This window comes from Lissotriton vulgaris, chromosome 4_1 (genome assembly GCF_964263255.1).
Source record: "Lissotriton vulgaris chromosome 4_1, aLisVul1.2, whole genome shotgun sequence".
In the NCBI taxonomy this organism is placed as follows: domain Eukaryota; kingdom Metazoa; phylum Chordata; class Amphibia; order Caudata; family Salamandridae; genus Lissotriton; species Lissotriton vulgaris.
The window spans coordinates 243,102,981-243,115,904 of record NC_141691.1 but is presented as its reverse complement, the minus strand read 5'-3'; positions in this window follow the sequence as shown (position 1 = coordinate 243,115,904).

Sequence of the window (12,924 nt, the reverse complement as noted above, 5' to 3'; positions counted from 1 at the left end):
GGATTGATTATTTTCTTGTTAGTTTGGAATTTTGGCAAGGGGTGAGGGACATGGAGGTTGGAAAAGGACAGAGAGTGACCACGACTCATTGTCATTGACATTAGATGTGAATTGTTGTTCGGTCACGACTGGCAGCATGGACATGGTAACAGCTGATGTTATTATGTCCAATGACTGCCGCACGTTAAAGTGGGCTCAGGTGTCCGAGGATGAGGGAACTGAGAGTCAAACTAAGGCGGCGCTTGTAGATTCCTTTATTGCCCTCTCGCTTCTCGAGCCTTGTGAGGATACTTTTACAGCCTTTTTAGCAGTTCACGATACCCTGTTTGCCAAGTTGAGATCCTTTTTTATAAAACCAAAAACAAGAGTTAATAGGCCATTTGTGCCTAAATCAGCAGAATGGTATGATGGGGAATGCAGGAATGCCTACAGGGCTTTATCAAAAGCAATAAGGCTATTTATTTATTTATAAAGTTTTATATAGCGCGAACTTGATCCCGAAGGATATCAGAGCACTTTACAATTTGAAGGAAAGGAAGGTAACAGTTCAGTACATGAGTCAAATGGAGAGTCTACATAGGCATTGGTTTACCTCAGGAGGTAAGGATACTGAGGGGTGAATATAAGGCTACCCAATATCGGGCAAAGAAGGCTTTTGACGAAAGTGGATGGAGGGACCTATTTGAGGCAAGTTCTGGGGAAAACTGGTGTCGATTCGGGCAACTCATTAGGAGGGGTAGTGATAATGCTGGTCTGATACCAGCTAATAATGTCCCCCCAGAAGCTGGGGATGCTCATTATCAGAGCCAATTCTCCTTGCATGGAAATGATTGTGAACAGTATCAGAATGTAGCCCCAGACTCCGTTCTAACATTCACTTTAGTGGAAATACAACACGCATTGGACAGGGTAGGTGCAGGTAGAGCTCCGGTCCGGATGGCATTGCGGCAGACATATTTAAAGCTGACTGGGCAAATTGGTTGAAATATATTCTCATTTTCGCTAATGGACTGGCAAGAGGAGTTCCAGTTCCGGAATCCTGGCACAGGGCTGAAATTGTCCCCATTTATATAAAAAAGGGGATTGTGCTAGCCCAATTAATTATCGACCCGTAAGCAGGTTGAGGTAACTAAATGTTTCCCTGTTAACAAGGGAGTTCGGCAGGGGTGTGTTCTGGCCCCTACCCTCATCTCTTTGTTTATTAACAATGTTATCTCATATTATACTGACTACCCTACGAATGGTCCCACTCTCGCTTGTTCAAGGGGACCTCTTTTAATGTTTGCAGAGGACACCTTAATTTTGTCTAAAACACAAGTCGGTCTGCAAAGAGCCCTCAATAGATTCAGTCTTTTTTGCAAGGACCATGATCTTGTTGTCAATGTTGACAAAACAAAGTTCATGGTGCTCCATAAGTATAAATCTGTTAAAGCTAGAGTAGAAATGAACACCGAGAATTATGAACAAACTGATTAATTTACATATTTAGGTGTTACAATGGGAAAAAGGATGAATTGGAAGCCACAGATGGATTTGCTAGTCCTAAGGCACAACCAACTGGCAGGGGCGCTTTTGAAAGAACACCGTTTATCTCAAACCAAACCAGTTGCTCCTGTTTTAGCTATATACCTAGGGAAGGTCAGGGCCTCAATAATTTATGGTGCTGAACTATGGGGGTTTGAAAATGTAGCTTCTTTAGTCCAAGCGCAGAATACATTTCTGAGGGCATTGATCGGCCACCCTCAGTCCAACCCTCTTAGGCCATTATATCAAGATTTGGGGTGTATTTCGTTTGAGGAGGCCGTGGGCTTTAGAACTCTTGCCTATTGGTGAAGGCTTTGAACTTCCCCGGAGTTAGCACCTTATGCGCAAGCTGTTTCGCATATTAGAAATGCTGATAAAACTAATAAAATATCTTGGTTACAAAGGATTAAGGCTAGCTTAGCGGACATGGGTCTCACCCATTTGTGGCATGACCCAGAAGGGAATATTTTACCTTCAAAAAAAGATTTTAAAGCCTTATATAAGGACATGGTAAATTTGAAATCTATTTCCCAGGTGAATGCTACTTCACTAACAGGTCTCTTTCTGGAACATAAAATTGATTACAGGTTGGAAGCCTACTGGGACATCATAATGAGTCCCAGTGATAGGAAGCTCTATCATCAATTTAGAGTGGGCACTCTCCCCTTAAAATCTTTTTCAAGTAAGTGGGGGACGGTACAAGACTCAAAATGTTACTGTTGCCCTTGCATGGAAGAGACTTCTTCCTTTCTGTTTGTATGTCCTACATATCAGTGTCCTTGCCATAAATGGCTCAAGCCAGTCTGTGCTAAATTAGGAACAAGATTTTGCCAAACTGCCTTACGTATCTTGAAAACTGATATAAGTGAGGTCATAGTTATTGCTATGGCTACATTTTGGAGCTGGGCATGGGCCCTTAGAAGGAACAGGTTGCAGGCATTATGTATCTGATGTTATTTGACATGGCTTAATAGTTTGTATTTATTAACTTGCACATGAGATTGCAATCCTTATCCAACCCTGTGTATTTTAAGCCTTTTTAACTTGATAGGATTTTTTAGGATATTTTACGAATTTTACTATGTGATTGTTTTAAAAGTCATTTTTGGAATCTTAATACTGTATTTTGTGTGTCTTTTATGATTGTTCCAATCGAATAAAGACTAATTGAATTGAATTGAACCCAGAATGGTACTAGAGATCGTAATACACCGTGGGGCAGTAGGATCCATCGACAGTGCCCTGGAGAGCTGGTCCAATTTACGCATTACCCATCAGGTAGTACCTGGAACAGCCTGTCAAAGCAGAAAAGTTATTTTTTCAACTACTTGGGGCACTGAGGAAAAAATAATTTAGGCATGAGCAAGCAACTTAAAATTGTGCTCCTGGAACATCAATGGCTTTGGCAGCAAGACAGAGGAGGCAGACCTTTTAACTTTTCTTAAAACATTTGATATTTTACTATTCCATGAAACCTGTTCCATGGCACCGACATCGATCGAAGGCTTTAAAGAATACCATCAACATGCCACCAAGGGAAAAGCATCAGTGAGAGCATCTGGTGGCCTACCAAATTACCTCAACACCAACGTATCATGGACAACTAAATCGATTGAGCTAGGACAAACCTGGATTCAACGCATTAAAATTGCAATATCTTGCTAATGAATTGCTGTGTAAATATGAGAAAATTCCCTACTAATATGTAATGTGTACAAGGCAAAACTGGACAAAATTGTGACCCTTAAAGCCCTACTTAAATCATTGCAATCAACCTTACCGCATGCAGGCATTGTGCTGTAAGGCGACTTCAATATGTTTTTATTACTAGAGGACCAACTCCAAAGCAAACAACAAAACAAATTTAAAGGGAAAAGCATTCATTCTGCAATTACAAATCACCACAAAAAAGATTGTTACGGCAAACTCTGCGCTGAAATGGGGATGCTAACTTTAAATGGATACCTATCACAAGACCAACCAGCTGTACCAACTAGAATATGAAAGCATGCAAACTCAGTCCTAGACTACACAATAGTGGATATAGAGTTACTACAAATTATCTCCAGCTACCAAATCATCCATAGATTAGAGAGCGATCATAGCCCCCAGGCAATAGATCTATGCATCCACACTCAGAGAGAGGCTGAAAGGAATGATTTGCTGGAAGTCCTTAGCCCGTACAATCTAAAAAGGCTTGCGTGGAATGGCAAAAACGCCTGTGTATTAATGATTTACATAAAAAATCTAACGGCGAACACACAAGCACAAAACATGAAACAGCCATGGACAAATTGGGAAAATATGATAATGATGCTTATTTCTAAATTTTCTTCACCAAATAAGCACTATGGAAATGAACCCAGTATAACAACACTAGAGTTTGTCAGCTCGTTAGCAGGCAAAAAAGGGCATTAAATCGGGAAATAAGAAAACTACGAGGTAACGCCCTATTACTGAGCCAAGGTGCAATCATCAAATCCATCAGTTAAGGCGGAAATACAAACGGGAAGTATCGACTACAAAGAAATCATATCAAACAAAAATGTGGCTAAAACTGCTGCAGACAAGTAAATCAAATAACAAGAAGAAGTTCTGGGTAGAAATAAATACTATTGTAATCGGCTCCTTCCGCCATCATGCTGCAAACACCCTAGAGGCAGATTGGATAGCCCATTTAACTCAAAACAACAAGCATGTAATTATGTAAACTTATCAGTATGCCAACCTAAACTCAAAAAACGATCATGCAGAAATCGAGCACAAGAGTATCAAACATGAAGCCAGGGACAAAGATCAGCACGCCCTGCACCAATCGCAAAAAATGACAAGGCAAAACTCGTGTCAGAGGGTAATTGGATTGGAACCATCCAAGTTGAGACTGTCTTAAAAAAACTCAGATCTAGTGGAGCACCAAGCCCAAACAGCTTGCCAAACGAGCTCTTTAAACAAGATAAAACTTTTTGGGCTGAATTTTTCACACCCCTTTTCAATTACGCTTTCCAATCAAATAGCATACCAGCCTCATGGAGAGGCAGTGTTCGTCACCCGATATTGAAAGCTGGCACTAGAACAGACCCAGCGAACTATAGATTAATTGCGCTTATTGACGTAGAAGCCAAACTATCTGCGTCAAATCGTCTCACAGTTCTCGAAGAATGGGTCACCTCCAGCAAGTATCTTCCAATATCACAACCAGGCTTCAGACTTGGCACAAGCACAACGTGTAATCTTCTGGCCCTGAATCTCCTTATCAAGAAAGCGCAGTGTCGATCTGAAAGCAGCGTTCGACATGGTACCCAGAGAACTCTTGTGGCAAATGATGGCAAAATGGGGCACTCCGCCACGGCTACTATAGGCTATAGTTAACCTGTACTCAGCCACTTGGGTCCAGATAAAATTAGGAAATGGGGAAAGAACCACAGCAAGGATACACACATGGGCTTAAAACAAGGGTGTGTGCTAGCTCCTAGCCTTTTTAATATATTTACACAGGGTTTCTGTTAGACCTGGCATCTTTGACGTGGTTTCCCCTGTCTTTTTGACCTCTACCTCCTGAATTTTTGATGTTGTGCTGGATTTCGTTTTTGCTGGTTTAGATGCTGATCAGTGCCAGAGTGTAAGTGCTCCCTGTGTAAATTGTTATGATGATTGGATATACATGATTGGCATATTTGTATCACCAAGAAGTCCCTAGAAAAGTGCACTGGGTGAGCCAGGGCTGGTGATGACAAATGCTACTAGTGGGCCTGCAGCACTGATTGTGCCACCCACATGAGTAGCCCCAAAATGGTGTCTCAGGCCTGCCACTGCAGTGCCTGTGTGCAGTCTGTGAACTTGCATGTCCTCCTGGTCAGTGTCCCCACTGACCAGGCCTAACCAGTCCCTTTTTGTGCACATTGGTCACCCCTATGGAAGGCCCAAGGTACCCCCCTGCGCAGGGTGCAGTGTATGTGAAAGGTGGAGCATGTACTGCTGAGTCAGCCCTATGAATGGCTGCATTTGCAACTTGAGTGGTGGGAAGAGATAGCACCTGGGCCTGAATAGGGCTGTGCCTGCATTCCAAGATGCTGGCTCCACCTCCTGCTGGGCGGCTGACGACCCTGCCCCTCACTCTGAAAGGAAAGAAGAAGCCAGGAAAACAAAGTGCTCAATAAACACCCAGTACTTGTTCAGACCAGGCTCAGGGCCCACATGCACAAAGAGAACAAAGACTTTTAGGGGTATAAGTACAGGACCCCTGACAACAGAAAATTCGATCATCCTGGAATCAAGAAGGAACCTCTGCCAAGGAGAAAGATGAAACTGAAGAAGGAAGATTGTCCAGCTGTTGCTCTGCTGGATTGCCCTGCTGTTGCTTTGCTGCCAAGGAGAGGGGAAGGACTTTGCTTTGTGCTGTGTCCCCTTGCTTGAAGGAATCTCCAAGGGCCTGAGAAGAGCTGGCTCTCTGTTTTGAAGTACCATGAACAAAAGGACTTCACCCCCAGCTTCCCCTGAGCTCTACTGAGAGAGTTCTGTCCTTCCTGGAGTGTGTGGCCCATGTGTGGTGCCTCTGGAAGTTGTACCTGTGCTGGGAAGCTGGAAACCAAGATTTGAGAGACTTTGCTACAGAAAAGTTATCGCATCGCTCGCTGCGGAGCGCATCCCCGACAGTGCAAGGAAATTCCCGCTGCTACGAAGGCCGAGATCGTTGCAGCGCCTGTTTCCGCTGCCAGAGCCGTCGCATCCTTCATTGCTACGAGTGCCGTCGCAGAGCCTGTTGTCGCTGGGTGAGAACACCACACCGCTTGCTTGCGGACCGCATCACGTCACTGCGAACATTGTTGCACATCATCGCATCTAGGAGCTGCGAGAGAGAGATCGCCGCTGGATCGCCCATCGTCACCCTGGAGATTGTCGCAGCCCCTACGAGAGCGTTGCATTGTGCTTTTGCGAGAACAAACTTCCTACGGAACCTAAGCACCGGAATCCATACAAGTGGCCTTCCTCCCCATACAGACCGGATTCATCACAACACGCCCGCTGCTGCAGCGGGGCTGTCGCATCGCCTCCCCAAGGTCTCAGGAGCAACGCATCGCTTGTTTTCTACCGCACCAGCTTCTGCTTTTGGAACTTTGTCGCAACTAAAGGTACTGTGTCGGAAGCGTGAAGCAACTGTGAACTTTTCATGCAACTGTGAATTATTTTATCGCAACCTAAAGAAATTTATCGCAACCTTAAGAACTCTTTTTGAAACCATATTCTTGAACTGTGTATGTTGGATTTTTGTTGTTTTGGTCTTGTGTTGTTTAGATTAAATACGTTTATTTTTCCAAACTGTTGTGGAGTCAGTTTGTGGTGTTTTCACTGTGTTACCGTGAGTGTTGGTGCAAATACTTTACACATTGCCTTCTGATTAGCCTTGACTGATCGTGCCAAGCTACCTAGAGGTTGAGCAGGGGTTATCTCTGAGGGTTTCCTCCTTACCATGGCTAGAAGCAAGGGTCCCTATTTGGACAGTGGTACCTACCTCTGCCAAATAGAGACCCCCAGTTCAAACAGTTTCTAGATAAATGGCTCACAGAAGTCCAAAGCGACCCTACAAAGCTAGCTCACCGCCAAGTTAGAAGTTTGCAGTATGCCGATGATATTGTTATATGTGGCCAATCCCCAGTAGGCTTACAGCGCTTGATCACAAAGCTGTTGGAATAAACATATGAGCTTGGTCTATCGCTAAATTACAACAAAACCAAGGTCATCTGCTTTTCAGCAAACAACTGGCCCATCAGGAAAAAATACAAGTGGGATGCATCAGGGAACAGCATAGAGCAGAGTGGCTCCTACAAATATCTAAAAGTGGTGGTTGATTCAAGATTCACGCTCAAAGAACATCTCATTAAAAGAAGAGCAGAGGCAAACAAATTATGCTTTGCATTAAACACTCTAAAACAGAAATTAAAGAGCACATCAAACTGCCACTTACTAAAAGTTATTGCTGCTAAGTTTCTTCCAACTCTAACATATGGCTCCGAAATATTTAAGGGCCAGGATGCACATTTTCTGAATCTCCAACAATCAGGCCTCTTCAAACAAATCTTTAGGATTTCATATTTTTTTTATCTCAAGCAAAAGTTTGCTTGAAATATTTGGGTCATCAAACACACTCCTGGAAAGGCAATTAGCAATATTAAAAATGTGCTGGAAATTAAGAGCAGCCCAAGAAGAGTTTTTGCTTTGGCATTGCTGGACGGAATTGAAGAACCAGCCAAAAAGAAAGAAAGACTGGCCAACTGCACTTAAACATGCGCTAACTACGCTCAATTTGCACGAAGCATGGGATACAAACTATATCTTATCTGCATTAAAAAAAAAAGCAAACAATGCTAATGGACAAAGCTGCTCTGGCAAAGAAAACGCACGTCTGGGTGGTTTTATCTTCATACGAGATCCGGTCACCACAGTCATAACTCCATCTGTTCAACATCTTTTACTTCTGGTTCGACTGGGAGCCTATTGTTCAAAAGATCAGGTCCCAATATGGAAACAAACATGGTCGACTGCCCAGTGCAGACTTTGTGAACGGGCAGAACAGACATTCATACACCTTCTGTGTATCTGCCCAGCTGTGAACAATTTGAGACAGCATTTTCTACTCCGTGCTTTCCGTTCACTTCAAGTTAGATCATGCCAACCGGCCGTAATGGCAGTACTAAACAGCCATTTGTTACAGACTTCATGCAGGGCAGCTAAATTCTTGCAACAAGTCAGCAGATTACTACAAAAATCTAATAAATAGTGCTTACCTTAGTGCTTTTCACCAAATGACAGCTGTTGGACTTGGCTAAAGTTCCTTAAACATTTTGCCTTCCTCCTAGGCCTTTTTCTGACATTGTGTTGCCGACTTAGATGCTTTGAGCACTTTGCCACTGGTGATCAGTGTCAAAGTGCAAGTGCTCCCTGTATAAAGTGTTATGGTAATTAGTTGTCCATAATTGGTATGTTTGCCTTACAAGTGCAATATGTGAGCCAGGGCTGGTAATGCAAATGTTAATTGGGGGCCTACAGCACTAATTGTGCCACCCACGCAAGTAGCCCTGAGAAGAGATCTAAGGCCTGCAACATTAGTGCTTGCGCACAGTTTGTTAACTGCCTTGTTGTTCTGGCAAGTGCACCCACTTTCCAGGCCTTACCTTCCCTTTTTATGCACACCAGACACCCCTATAGTAGGCTCAAGGTACCCTCCTGGGCAGGTGCAGTGTATGTGAAAGGTAGGACATGTACTGAGGTGTGTACCATGTCCTGACAGTGAAATACTGCTGGACCGGGGTCAGAGCCCCCTGAACACAAAGACTTCAAAGACATTTAGGGATATAAATGTAAGAGCTGATACCCCTGAACTCAAGACTGAAATCCATACTGAAAAAAGATTGAAACTACTTTGTGATCAAGAGGAACCTCTGCCAAAGAAGAGCAGCTGAAGAGACTGAAAAGACGGACTGCCCTTGCTGTGTGTACTTGGGCTGGCGTGCAGTTTGCTGATTTAACTAAGGAGAGGACAAAGGACTTTGTTGTGTGCTGAGTCCCCCTGCTTGAGAGGGCTTTGCTGTGTGCTGTGTGCTGTGTCCTGAAGTAACTTGTCTCCAAGGGCCTGAGGAGAGCTGGTCCCCTGTTGTGGAAACTCAGGAACATAAAAGTTTCCAAGTGTGTCTCAGCAACGCTGTGTGCTTTTTGCACGCCTGTGACTGCCTTGTGGTCCGTGGTGCTGTTTACGAGTTGCCCCATGACTGCATTGCCCCCACAGCGTGAAACATCGTCTACGCTGCTGCATTGCTGTTTGTGGCCCGAGTCGTCATCGTAACTGAGGCTGTGAAGAAAGATCGCCGGCCCGAGCCGCAACGTGCTAAAGGCTTACTTGAAACTAAGGACCATGTCTCAGCAACGCGTGGTGTATGCTTTTTGCACGCCTGAGACTGCCGTGTGGTCCGTGGTGCTGTTTACGAGGTGCCCCATGACCGCATAGCCCCCGCAGTGTGAAACATCGTCCACGCTGCTGCATTGCTGTTTGTGGCCCGAGGCATCATCGTAACTGAGGCTATGAGGAAAGATCGCGCTGCCGGCCCAAGCCATAACGTGCTAAAGGATTTCTTAAAGCTAAGGAAGCTTCAAGGTGAAAGGGATGGTGACCGTTGTTTGTCAAAAGGAATCTGCCCAAGATCATCAATGAAGCAGAAGGCAGCGCCGTAAACCGTCCGGCTACAGCGTTGCTTAGCAACAGAGCTGCAACGTGAACGGGATCGCCCAGAATGACGTCTGTAGAGCGGAGGGAGAGAGCGAGGCAGCGCACCCCCAGGTAAGGCTTGGACTCCGGTCTGGAGCCGCAAGTGTGTGAGGCTTGGGGAGGCGTGCAGGAGGAGTACAGGAGTGCTCCGATCTCTCTCCCGCTGCACTGCGTTAGACGCGCTGAGTCCCTGAGCAGCCATACCTGCCCAGCAGTACCGGGTTGCCCCGTTAAGCTTATGACCGGTGTCTCTGCTGTGGGAGCTTAGTGGTGACCGCGCAGATTGGCTAACCGCATTATTCTTGCATTACAAACTGCCTGATTCTTGCATTACTTACCGCATTTTGCTTGCATTATGAACTGCCTGATTTTTGCATTTCGAACTTGCTAGCATTGCATAGCATAGCATTGCCTGCATTAGAGATCGTGAATTGCTTATTAATACCGCAAGAACCTACAAGTGATTGCTGGCCTAATAACACGCAAAGCGAAGTATTATGAATGCGCATATGTTGGATTTCTATTGTTTGGTCTCATGGTATTCCTTTTTATAAAGATACAGCTATTTTTCATGAACCAGTGTGGTGTCCATTTAAGGTGTTATCCCTGCATTACTGGGAGTGTGGTTGCAAATACTTTACACATTGTCTTGGAGATAATCCTGGCTGCTTTTGCCAAGCTACCAGGGGGTGATCAGGGGTTATCTAAGAGTGTGTCCCTCCTTACCCTGACTAGAAGCAAGGGTCCCTATTTGGACTAAGGTACCTACCTCAGCCAACTAGAGACCCCAGTTCTAACAACCGCCATATTAAATCTGCATATTTTGTACAATCTTTATCTTGGTGGTGGCTATAAAAAAGCTTAGCACAGATGTACAGCAAAATTACCTCGTATTAATAAGCATGCTATACACTTTTTAATGCCTTTAGTGCTAAGCTGATTTCAGATAGTACCATTTCCAAAGTGATATGCACATTTTTATTTTTGCACACAAATCTTAAATATTGAAATTGAGGATGATTATTATCCAGTATCAACTTGTACATAGTTTACATTTTTCTTGAGTTTTAGATGTATACCGCCAATTTTTAAGACTGGCGCAAAGAACTGAGCAATAATTAGTAAGCACTAAGAGCTTCCACACAAACAATAGAAAGCAGCCAGCTGACTTTTTTACTATTTTTAATTTAATTATGCTGACTTGCCATCCAATACACTCTGTTGAAGTTTTTATGTAACAAGATTAAACAATGTTTTCGTTCTGTAAATAGGAATGACTGTCAAATCGATGATTTTAAATTAAAATTGTAATCGTTTTAATTATTTATACACAATCAAATTCTACTCCTAGACAGCAAGTTTCTCCAAGTATGATATGCCCAAACAGAGGCCATGGAAGTGTCTCAAGGATCACACCTGGATTTCAGCCTCAGTGATAAGTGCATCAAAAGGTTACAAAGGCGCCAGTTGTATTCTATTCTTTGTCATTCAATTATCAGCCCCATTTCCTTCCTGCAATGTTTCCTGGCCCCTTTGACCAGTGACTTCTTTTAGAATCAGAGAGCCCTTTTGAGGAGTGCTGAAGATTCTGGCTCTTCCTTACACCAGTGTATGTCCCACCACAGCTCTCAGGAAAGAAACAATCCACAAATCTGTCTAGGGTGCTCCTTTACGTGTTCCTCCAGCAAGCTTTGGGGTTCTCAGTATGGGACCAATGGGCCTTCATGGACTGTACCACTCACAGGCACTTGTGCATTCTTATTGCTGCAAACAAACGTGTGTAGCTTTTACGTACTGTACCCCTCCCAGACACACGTAAATACCAGTGTGACGTTTATAAAACGCATGCACTCTATGTATCGTAGCACTCACTGGCTCTCATACACCAAAGAGCAATGTCCTAAACATGCATGCTCGTTCTCGATGTACTGTGTTCCTGCATTGGAAATAGCAGAATGCTGTCACTCACAGTGACGTTAGCCAGTGGCTGAAGGAGGGTAACTAATTGACTCATGCTGTACCCTGCAGTGAGCAGCAGAAAAGTGTTAATAACACAAAAACAGACCAATTGATGACGTATTGTATTGTTGGAGGACATGGTCTGATGGCTAGATTGCCGACTTTGGTGCTGAAAACCAAGGATCGAGCCTCTGGTTCTCGTCCACATCTTGTGATTCTAAGCCAATGGAGTCCCAAGGGGATCGCGGCACGAGCCGCTGTCCCCTTGGGGAATTTCGCACGGTGGAACAGTCCACACAGCACGTGAGGGCTCCAGGCAGGCAGGCAGGCAGCAGTTAGGGAAAACTTTTTTTTCTGTGAGGAGATTGGGAGGCTGTCGTTTTTGTGACACAAGCCTTTCCAATTTTCCTCATTTTCTGCTAGTTTTTGTTGGGTTTTTTCTTCAGGCTTTGCTTCAGGATGGCAGAGTCAAAGGCTGTGAAGGAGGCATTGCGCATTATTTATCATGCAGGTCGTGAGGACCTATTGCAGCCTGGTGTTTCAACAGTTTTAGCGGCGGTGGGGAGACGCCCGAAGCGGATGGCAGCTCAAGGAGTTTTAGAAGCAGTGGCAGCTTGTTTACCTGTGAAGAGCTGGTCGCAAGAGGCCGTGGGTCGTGCTGAGGTGGAACCATTGAAGCTGCAACATAGAGGTCGTGCGGCGCGCCACAGCGGAGCCAGGAGGTCACAGGCTACCAGATGTCACTAGCTTCCTGACAAGTCTTCTGGTCAGTTGAGGGCGGTATCTTCTCTCCACATGGGGCGCGCTAGGAGGAGAGTACAGGGCAGGGGTGGTACTGCCTCCAGAAGCCTTACTACACCAAGTTCCCTGTCAAGCAGGGGGATGGGGGGTTGTTATGACATTGGGGTAAAGGAAAATGTGGTTTTGCCGGCACCTCCATCAGCTTTTAAGAGAGCGCATGTCGGTGGCAAGGTGCTCACAAACATTGCTAATTTTGAAAGAATGTCTTCCATTAATATTGCGCCTCCTGTGTCTTTTGAGGGACGCTCTGCTGTTTTGGTGGATTATTCCAGTGACAATGGTGATGACAGTGAGGGGGTGCAAATTTTGGCAGCGGGAAAGCACAATAGTCCGAACGATAATTTTGCTCAGGTGCAGCGTACTGCAGGGGAGGGAGCCGTTCC